The following is an 11,499-nucleotide window of genomic DNA, read 5'->3' as shown; positions in this document are numbered from 1 at the left end:
CCCGTGCTAGCCTAGAACCACCCTACCGAACAAGCCACTCGCAGTACTACCGTCCTGTGGCGAGGGACCGGCACGGCACTTTGGAGCTGCAGGTCTACTACTCTACAGTCGCAGTGTACATCCCACTCCGAGGCGCCCGTGGACATCGGCACAACCAAGCAGAGTCTGCAGAGATAAGGCACATCACGGTACCTCGCATCCATCCGTCGGTCGAGTCGAATGCACGCAGCAGTGGTCTCGTCACCAAAGATCCCTCCAACGCTTCGGCAGGCGCAGATTCGCTGCGCATCCGGCGTGCCCCTCGCCCGCCCGCTCGCGTCGCGTGTCAACCCCACGCGCACCCCCGCCGAAAGATTAGGGATGGCGCCACGACAGCGCCTGCCGCCGGCGGCCGGCCGGTTGGTCCCGCCTGGCGTCGGCTTTTGCGTTGCAACAGGCTCCCATCTCAGCCTGGTAGGGCGGCAACTTGCGCGGACATCGTTGCAGATTTGCGGTGCCTGCCGGCAGCCTGCGTCTGTACCCCCTTGCTGTGTTGCAGGCTGCGGTGCGCGGGCCTAATTCCTAGATACTGTTTCACGGCTCGTGTAGACGCTCCATATAAGGCAGGCAGAAAAGGTTGCTGGTAAACTGATTAGTGATCATCCCTTTCATCTTTTCATCACCTTCTTCGTGCAGATGACCGGGAACTCCGAAACACGCGCAGCGTCGTGAAGGCAGGGCCTCTCATCGAAGATTTTTGTTTTTTTAACAAAAACTAATCATTGGCCTGCGTCAACTGTCAACCCTTGCTCCTGCTTTCTAAAGCATGGTGGTGGCGTCGCTGTCCGAGCTAAAGATCGCACTGAGATGCTCCCAAAATAAGGAGTTAAGAACGTAATCCTGAGGTCCAGCTTTTGGCGCCCATAAGTTCATCTGCCTCCGCTTTTGAGTTTTGACTTTGCAAGGTAAGTACTAAAAGTTGACGACAAAAGATCAGTGGCTAACGTCAACAATGTACCCCCCATGCGTCAAAAGATGGCGACAACGTCAGGAGAAGAGCACAACCGGCCGTTTGAGCAACGTTTTCTATTTACTTTTGTTTTATATAATAATAGTTCGCGTGAGAAACTGAGAATAAGGCTTCCAGAAGTTACCCTGTTTTGTCGTGCTCAACAAGCATGCTTGAGGCTTGAGCTTCACCAGTGTTTTTCTAAGAGAGAGAGCTTGACTAGTGTTATTTTCCTATGATTTAAATACACCTGCAGCCTTTAGAACTTGTCTCGAGGTGCCACTTAGGTCCACGAACTCGCAAAATCGAAATCTAGCACCCTGAACTTGTTAAGCTGTGCCACTTAGATCCATACTCCTTCGAATTCTGATATAGCATGCCAACGTGGCGCCACATGGACAAACATATGAAAAAAATCCTTAAATTTTATCTTCTTCTACATCTACATCCTCCTCACCTCTTTCTCCTCTCTCTCCACCAGCCCCGCACCCCCCCTCCCGCTCCCACCGCCGGTGGCCACTCCGGCCCCAGCATTCAGAGCCGCCCGCCGGCGGGCACCAATCCGCTGCCGCCTCCCGCGCTCCCCTCCTCCTCCCCTAGTCGCCAACGCTTCCTCTCTCCCGACCTGAGGGATAAGAGTACCCATAGGTCCCCACCAACCAGGATACTGGTCGGCCCTGACAAGTGGGCTCGCCCGACCATGCCGTGCGGGCCAAGGCATGAAGACACATGGAGCACAAGTCAGGAGACCGGGCGAATCAATTCAACTCGGATATCACGAGATACTTATTGTAAACCGACTCAGATTGCTTTCCATGCAACAACTGACTAGGATTAGATCCTATCCGATTGTAACCCTAGGTTGTCAGCCTATATAAGGCGGCCAGGGGCGCCCCTCGAGGGTGACTCATCCCACCTCACCTCCCTCCCTCCCCCAAACCTCTTCTCCATGGCCGGCCGAATCCTAGATCTAGGTTCAGCATCCGGCGTCGCCGCCTCCTCCACCACCACCGGCGGGCCACGCTAGGCGCAGGGGCCGGACTCCACCACGCAGGGGCTGCCCATCCCGACGGTTGGGGGGCCCTCCGCACCCGTCACCGCCTCCTCCTCCTCCACCGCCGGAGGGCCACGCCAGGCGTAGGGGGTGGGCTCCGTCGCGCGGGGGCTGCTCATCCCAACGGTTGGGGCCCCTCCGTACCCGTCACCACCGCCTCCTCCTCCACCGTCGGAGGGCCACGCCGGGTGTAAGGGGCGGGCTCCATTGCGCGGGGGCTGCTCGTCCCGACGGCTGGGGCCAGGGGTCGTCACCACTGCCCCTGGCGCCAGTGGGCTGCGCCGGTGGGGGGCCGTCCGTCCCGGTGGCCAGGGGCACCACCACCTCTCCCGGCGCTGCCACCGCCACCCCCAGCTGGCTCACCGCTCGCTCGGCCGCACCGCGCTCGCCACCCACGCATGGCTCGCCCAATGTCATCCGAAGAGAGAGGAGAAAGAGACGAGGAGGATGCATATATAGAAGAAGATAAAACTCAAGGGCTTTTTTCATATATTCGTCCATGTGGTGCCATGTTGGCACATTAGATTTTGAAGGGTATGAACCTAAGTGGCACAACTTAACAAGTTTAGGGTGCCAGATTTCGATTTTGCGAGTTCGTGAATCTAAGTGGCACCTTGGACAAGTCAGGACCGCTGGTGTATTTAACTCTGGAACGAAATTGAAGCGAATGGTCGACCTCTTCTGGATCGTGAACGGTGCAGCCAGCGGTAGATCACGCTTTTTTGTCAGTGCACGCCGCGGAGCTCTCGCTTTCAGGCGGTACCGTAAGCCGCCGTATGGTGGCGAGTACTCGTTTTCAGCGAAAGAAAGGCGCTTTCTACTTGGCATTTCCGATCAGGCAGAATACAAGCACTTGCAGGCCACGCCAAACTGCAGCAAAGACGCCACGAAACGGCCAACTTCCTTTCAATTGGTGGTAGCCTCACTTGCCTTTGTGACGACACCATCAGCTGATGAGCTCATCTCCACCACGACTGGCCACTGCTGCACCATCTGAATTGAAGCTCACTTTCACTGCATTCAAGAGCCCTCTCGCTCTAATCGGGAAACGACCTTCCTCTACTGGACACTGATTGGAGGTCTCTGCTGGAACAGCGCGACCAAACCATGAACGAAAGCCTAATCCGGGCGACCACTTGTTAATCGCTCAACTTGCCCTCTTGGCCATCACAGAGTTCGCATCAGAATTTAAGATTGTTTTTCTCTGTAACTTAACGCCGCCACCACCGAATCCGGGACTTTCCTTTTCGGTGGAGGCGTCTGGGCGGACTTTACGACAGCAGATGCTTTGTGTTTGTGTATGAGCTCCGGATGCTGACACCTCATTTAAGAAGGCAGGGGCATGTTCAGTGTACAGTTTCCTATTGCATGCAGGGAGGGGATAATGCAGCCAACTTGTTATAGGATGCACACCACAAATCGGACTCGGCAACCGTTGTTTAGTTGCTCATCAGTTGGGGGCACCATCAAGCAGCAGTTTCATCAGTGGACTATGCATGCGCACTTGTACGGTGAGCTGTACATTCCTGCCCTCGCCTCAAATTGGAAAACGAAAGATCCTTGACTGGAATATCGTGAACCGCTTGGTTGATCCCTTCACATACTGATGTAAATAAGCTATTTTGTTTGTAATAGTAGCTGTCCACTCATGTTGATTCTTCGGTTGTAAAGGAAGCCGCCTAGTGTGGCCGGGGGCCACGAGGGGCGGAAATTCAAGAAACAGCAGCACACGTATATGCCCAACTTTTCCGTACAAACTGGTCGGTGTATGCAACTCGACAGCCGAAGCTAGCATCCATGGTTGCCGCGCGTGCCGTGTCACCATCCAATCTTACCCCAGCGCTTACATAAAGCCGGCCTCGGCGAAGCCTTCCCCACTTTAACCGCGAGGCTCCCTCTCCACACGTTACATCAGATCAGGCGATGCCGCGCCGTCGCGCGGCGCGCGTCCAAGTGTTTGGGCCGACGAGGCCACCGCGAGCGCCGTGGGGTCCCGTGGTGCCCCCGCGCCTCTCGCTTTAGTTGCCATCGGCGTCACGGAGCTCAAGTACGAACCGAAGAGCGCCGGCGGGGCCGGGAAGCTGGCACGCCTTCGCGAGAAGAGAAAACCCGTCGCCATCCCGGTGCCCGGAGCGGCGCGCCCAGCGAGCGGGCAACCCTTTCGTGCCACGGGCAGGCACGGGTGCGGCAGGATAAAAGAGGAGTGGAGGGAGCAGTTGCTTCAAGGCCACGGAGGATCGGTGCCGGATGCCGTTCGACCGGTCAGGACGAGAGCTTCGTGTCTCGGCTTGGGAGAGCAGCCGGAGCTCAGAGCAGGATGGTTGGGTTGCCAGGAATATGTGCCAACTTCAACATCCCACATTGACAATTAATTGCCTGTCGCCGTGTTTCACTTGCGTCTAGCATATAAAAGCGTCCTCCTTCCGTTTTGATTATTCTCGGCGAAAGGCGTGCCTCTTTCGTCTGAATATTCACTCACACGGAATTCTATTGCTGCGAGCTTGAATCCAGATCCTATCTGAAAGGTACCTGCATGGATCGATACCTGCTCATCCAGACACTTGGCCATTTGGCTGATCATTACATCCCACGGCTTGATGCTTGCGAGCATTTTCCTACCAAATTTTGGAATTTTCATTGTTCTGTTGGGTGGTGTCCAAATTTCGATTGAGTTTCGGTCCCAACCTCTCTTCCACAGAACGTGCCAAGGAAATCCGAGTCGTGGGGTCACCGGAAGATTGTCTGCTATCGCATGCTCAGGCAGCAATTGAGACGTATATGCGAGTCCACAGCTTTTCGCTCTCACGTTCTTCCCAGCTCCTACCATTCATTCTGCCATGATCACGATGCTGATTATTCTCCAGAAAAAAAATTTATCACGACGGTGATGATGCCCTGCACACATTGGCGAATTGGTAATACTAGCTAGGTTACAAAAATTCAACCATTTCTCTAGGATACTGTCCGCCTTGATTTGTTGATACTACGCCATCACCACTTTAATAACACTGCCTAAATTTACCGAAAAATGTTTCAGCACATCAAAAGCACAAGAGATCAGTACACAGTGCACGGCATGGATGGGATCATGAGAAAGTTGCACTGTTTTTCCTCCAAATGTAGTTGGAGGAAGGAAGGTTCTTGGAGCTCGGAAATTGACATGCACTGATTGCCATCCTAGAAAAAAAAGCTTGTGATTAATTGCACACAACTGTAGTATATCAATGGCTAGCTAGATGCTTCTCTTCTTTTTATCACAAGCGCGCATGACTGACTATTCCGTTGCCTGCAACTCCATCAAGCTCGCTCACCCATCAAAAGATTGCGCGCTTTGAGGGGCTCTTCACGTGGCATCTACGACCCGCATTGAAAGCGAAAACAAACTGCTCAAGTGGGGAGGCTCTGGCTTCAGCATCACTCTGAGGGAAGGCTCATCTTTTAGGTGTGGTGGTAGTTTCCTGAAAGATGTATCTGATTCTTAGCTATATGAACTTTTAACTTTACCATTCAGTATTTAATCGCGAGATAATTTTCTGGCGAATTAACCCGGTGTTGCACGTTTCTGTCGATTCAACAGTAAAATTCTTCTGCGTTATTTAAACGTGAGAGTTAGTGTAGGATGTGGGTCATTTACATTTGTGATTTGTCTATAGGTCTGATAAGAATCGAACATATGATCTTCTCGTGGTTCAGTGATGATAGATGACATGTTTGTTGCAGAAAGATCTATCGTGATGACCACAATCTGAAGCCACTAATTCCAGATACAAATTCAGCAGCCTTTTCCAGTTTCAGTTCCATTTCCATGTATCATCACCAAGAATCCAATCTAGGTGGTGCCCTCGTCGTCTCTAATCCCGTGCAGGATGTATCCGATTCGGTTTAGTTGCTTCCCACTCTACTCACAAGATAACCACAAATGAAAAGACAAGGCGAGTCTTAGTCACCTTTTTAATGAAATGAATGCATAGTTTCATTGCACAGTTTCATAAATAGCCTAAATTATTTAATTTTTACGTTGTCCTATGACCAAATGTGTCATGCTATGAAACTATAACATGCTCAGTGCAAGTTTCATTGCATTTTATTGGATTTGGTAACTGTGCCAAAGTGGGTTTCATGTGGATGAAACTCTCCTCTCCTCTTTCCCCTCGCCAAGTTAGCAATTTTGCTGATGTAGTATAGGATTAAATGTCCATAAAACCTCTAAAATCCTCCCATTAAGACTGGCCTAAGTTACTCTACGCAAAAAATTGCATCGCTGTAACCATCGGATCTAACGGCGCCCAATTCAGCCTCGACAATGAGGCTACACCTTTATGCCTGCATAAATTCACTCCTGCTTTGTTGTAGCTAGACCGAGTCAGAAACCACACGATCTGCCCGTCATATGACAGCAGCAGCAGTCCCATACTGAATTACCCGGCACGCACTGAGCTGTTCCTCCTTTCAGAGTTTCTTGATGTATTCCAGACAGATTTGAAGTGTTCAGTCCAAAATGCGTTTTCAGATGCAACGTTCAAACCGATGCTCATTGTTTTAGCTTTTCTACGTACGTACCTTTTGCTATATATCTAGATATAGTATATATCTAGGTGTATAGCAAAATATATGTATTTAGAAAAAATCAATACGAAGTAATTTGAGACATTGCAGAGCAGAGCGTCAGAGATAGCCTTGGCCTGCAGTAGTGCATCATGGGGGCATCGTATGCTCTACGGGTGTCGCCGACCCATGGACCGGGAGGCGATGGGCACTCGATGGGCGCGGAGACGGACACCGCACCACCAGCCCGGCTGCCCTACGCGCTACACACCCTACACACACAGTGACCGGCGGGCATCGGATTCCGATGCCCTTTCCATCTCGTCCGCCCGTGCAAAGTGTTGCGGATCGCGGCCCATTCGCCGGCGCCCGGCGGCTTGGTGATGAGTGCACGCACACGGGACTGTACCAGCCGGGGCCGGGCGCTGCTGTGGTGAGCTAGTGGGATCTATCTCCTATCCCGTTACCTCCCGGTCCTCACGATCCCATCGCATTCGCGTCGGTATCCAGTCCTGCCGGCCGGCCGCGTGATCACTGCCGCGACGACGTGCTGGCGCGGAGGCCGGAGCGGATATGGCCCGGGCTCCAGGCACTCGACGCCGATCGCGACGCCGGCGTGTACGTGTCCCAGGAGAAAAAGGGCGTTGCAGGCGAGAGTTGCGTGAGCTTGGCGGTAGAAATGTCCCGAGGAAAATGACACGGGATCAATTCGATTCCAGCATTTGGAAGTACCATCAGCTACCGTGCTTAGGACTTGCTACAGCGTCTCGCCGTCTCTTAATTCTCTGTGCTCTTTTGTCATGGGAAGCAATGGGGATTCTCGTCTATCGATCCATCATCCACTGTAGCGCATCTCTGCAAGTTGGAATGGGATACGGTACGGTGGTAAGTTTCGCGGGGGGGAAAAAGGCGTACCAATCAGTGGAGAGAGTGTACACATACTTTATCATATTCTCCCTAAGGTATTGCATCGGATACACAATGCCATATTCTTCGTCTTTAATCAGGACTCTCTTCGATCCAAAAGACTACGGTGTGTCAACTTTGTACGGGTGGCCCATTAGGTACCTGCGCTATCAAATAGTTCTGCCTGTCTACTCCTTTCTCCCACTCTTTTCCCCTTTTCCAAAGGTTGTTTACGAGCATTTTCATTTAAAAATAAACAAATTTTTGTAAACCGTTACATGATCACTAAGCAATAAACGAGACCAAATTTAGAAGGAAGCGGATCGCTATGCCCGTCATGATCCAACACGATGCTCTTCCTCGATGATATCCTTAATCAGACCTGAGGCTTTTTTAGATAATATATATGTTTTCAGCTTCAGATATCATGTATCGATGAAATATGTAGTCAAGAAATCAGAAAACAATGTACACTAGAAAGAAAACAAACAAACAAAAAAGAGGAAAATAAATTCAAAGTCTATGGTTCATGGGCTAGTCTAACCTTTTAGCCACCAATGCAACAATTCCTCTCCCGAAGCTGGCATAAATGCTTGATATCCCGAGCTCCTAGTAACGTGAACTAAAGTTCATGCTAATGCATGTTCCTTGCGGTGGATCCTGCCCACCAGGGTTCGAATCCTTAGCTCGGTACTGGTGCTCGTATTTTCCTAGACTTATTCTAGAATTTAACCGGCCTAATCTTTAAGTGGTAGGCGATGTGCCCATCGACAGCGAGGCGTAAGTGGTGATTTCATCAATTTTGAGAATATGCCGGCTCAGTCTTTCGGAGATGCTCATAGGGGTAAGTTTGCGTGCGTGTGTTCGTATAAGCGAGTGTGAGTGCGTGTATGTGAGCATTTGCATGGTACTATGTGATTCGGAAAAAAAACACGCACGCAGCCTAGAAGGTGGACAACCATTTCTGCAGGTACTTGGGATTAGGCTATTCCAGGGAGTTTCATATTATGGTTTCCAAGAGTGACATGTCATCGAAAGATGTTAGAGTAGATGCATGAAATAAGGTTTCCCAATGTAGAGTTTTATTTTTGCAGTTTTATAGGATGGACATACCATTTAATTGCGAGGCATGTGATTGGACGTGGTGAGATGAGATGAAACTCTAGTCCCCAATATTAGTTTCATCAGGTTTTATAGTCTTGAAAACAGTGTATACAGAATTTCATCATGATGAAACTCATTCTCCCTCTCTCTTCATAATTAGCATGCCATGTCACCAAAATTGCTGATGTGTCGCATCATTAAATGAGAATGAACCTATGATGAAACTCCCGTTGGAAATAGCCCACGATTACGCAACCCATGCTGTACATTCGAAGGGCACAAACCATCCAAATTGCCCCCCTCCCCCACCTTCCCACCGCAGCCAATTAGATATACTTGACCGTGAAAGAAAGCTCGATGGCTTGCCGAGTATTCCATATAAGATGACCACTTACAAACAAAATGGCCCAATTCCAGTGAATTAAGGTGCGCATGTAAAACGGTCACCAAATTCCATATATTCGAGTAGAACCTGAACCTGAAAGCATCCTCATCTCATTTCTACCCATTTTGTGCTAAGAATACTTGGTGGATGCAACTTGCCGAGTATTCGAAATTGGACGACCACTTACAATCAAAATGGCCTGATTCCAATGAATTAAGGTGCACATGTAAGCGGTCCCAAAAGTGCATATATTCGACTAGAACCTGAACCGTGAAAGCATCCTCAATGTTCCTCACCCTGTTCTCGATTCCGCATCCTTGATCGTTTTCAAATTGTGGCACCTCACTATAACAGTTTGTAGTAAATGAGGAGCGATATCTTCAATTCTTGAAGCTTCAAACCATATAGCTTGTCTAGTTTATTAGCTAAGAGCGCTTGCTAAGTTGGTAGAGGAGAGTTATCTGAGCTCCCAGCAAGTATGGGTTAAAGTTCAGTATCCACTTCCTCTTAATTTAACAGCTAGATCTTCTCGTATTATATTTTTTAAAAGAAAAAATATCGATCGTCACCTCATGATGATCTGCCCATTTTGTGCTAAAAGGCACCTTTAGATTATTGTCATTCTGCTATCTCTCTGCTTGCTTTGCATAGTTAGCAGCAGGCCAGCAATTGCCTTTCTAAACCGGTCTTAAGGGAAGGGACAAGCCTCTCCTACAAGCTACAAGTACTGCACATGATCTGACATTTGCTTTCGATGCTGATTGTAAAGGAGAATGTCCATCTGTTTGGGCAGGAGCACGGTATGATTGGGAACATGCGCATTTGTAACCACCACTGGCATGGGTTTTTTGGGGTTTTCTTTTGAAATGAAAAGTTGCGACCTTTTTCCCTGGTACTTCCTTTTTTAAAATCCAAATACTTTTTCCGGATGTCTCAAACACAAAGAGGTTCTCTGCCTTGATTATGTACACGAAAGTAGTGCCACAATAGGATAGTGACTATGGATTAGTAGGATCCAAGTACTAGGCTGCAAAAGATAACAGTGATGCTATTTGTTAGAAGACAAAAAGAAATGAAAAAGCTTAGGATTGCTGAAATTTATAAATAAATCTTTGCCATTTTGGATGCTGCTGTTTATCCACTAATTGATACAATTCAAAATAATCTTTGGCTATGATTGCTTCATAGCTAGATTAATACATGCCTTATAGTGGTAGCACTAGGTCTCGTGAAACCAATTCCCGAGGGAAATTGCATTATTATTTTCGCTTGCCACATTTGACATCCTTTTCCCGTTGTTCTTCGCTTTGCTCCTTCTTTTCCCCTCTCCGGGCCATACCGTAGGTGACCTAAATTTTCGTTATTCCTTTATGATTCACAGGCCTGTTAGTTCTAAATCTTAGCGTATCAAGTGTCACGAAAAGGCATGTAATTTGAAATCGCGATATATGGCAGGCCACATTCAGGCCTGTTAGTTCTAAATCTTAGCGTATCAAGTGTCACGAAAAGGCGTGTAATTTGAAATCGCGATATATGGCAGGCCACAAAGTAAGTGGTAATACGCTCCGTGCTCATGAACTAGAGATTATGACCTGTACCGTGCTATATTTTTTGGGTAAAATCCGTGACCTTTATTTCCCTTCTCTTGGGAACATGCCTTGTGCCTGCCTGCCTGCCCGCCCTGTTGTGATGTGAGGCGGGTAGTGCGAACAGGGGCTGTTTGGTTGTGATCTTGGAGTGAATCTGTCTCGGTGGAGAGCTACCTATAACTTGCTTGGCACCTGTTTGGATGCAGCCCTAGCCAACTGCCTGGTCTAGGCAACGAACTTAGGCCCAGGGCAGTCAAAAATGAGCGCCTGGGTAGGAACGGCTCTGCCTGGCTGCTAATCGAGTGCTAAGCATTTAGATAAAGGTGGTAATTATAAAAAAGATAGCTGGGTCCCACAATATTATGGCTGGTTTGCTTCTACTTTTACTTCTGAACACATATTGCAAACAGTGGAAGCTCCACTTAACAAAATAATTGTAACGGTTTTAAAAAAAACTTCGTTTAATCGTTTTACATACTCAAATTCTTTATTAATTTTTTATTCTTCTATAATGTAGGTAAATGAGAAAGTGTGAGCTAAATAATATATGTCCGTGAATAAAAAAAATATTTATGCATATAAACACATTTATATTGTGTATTTTTCTTCTCATTAGCATCTCAGGCTCAGGCACCAACCAATGAACCAAACATACTTTCTCTATACTTACCTGGCTAGACAAAAACCATCGACGACATTTTTTCTCAGGCAGGTTGTCCAGGACTCCTACCAAAAGCCCACAGTGCGCAAAAGGGCACGGGCATGGCGCGGGGATTTGGCCCGGGGCGTTGAGCAAAAGGGCGCAATCTCCAACAGCGTGAAAGCGCGACGCGAGTGGCCGGCAGCCCGGCACACGGGAGGGGTGGGTCGACGCGCACGCTTGCCCCATCCATCCAACCATGATCCATCCATCCCTTCGGCCGCTTTT

This window comes from Setaria viridis, chromosome 3 (assembly GCF_005286985.2).
Source record: "Setaria viridis chromosome 3, Setaria_viridis_v4.0, whole genome shotgun sequence".
In the NCBI taxonomy this organism is placed as follows: Eukaryota; Viridiplantae; Streptophyta; class Magnoliopsida; order Poales; family Poaceae; genus Setaria; species Setaria viridis.
Note: the sequence above shows the minus strand (reverse complement) of the source record.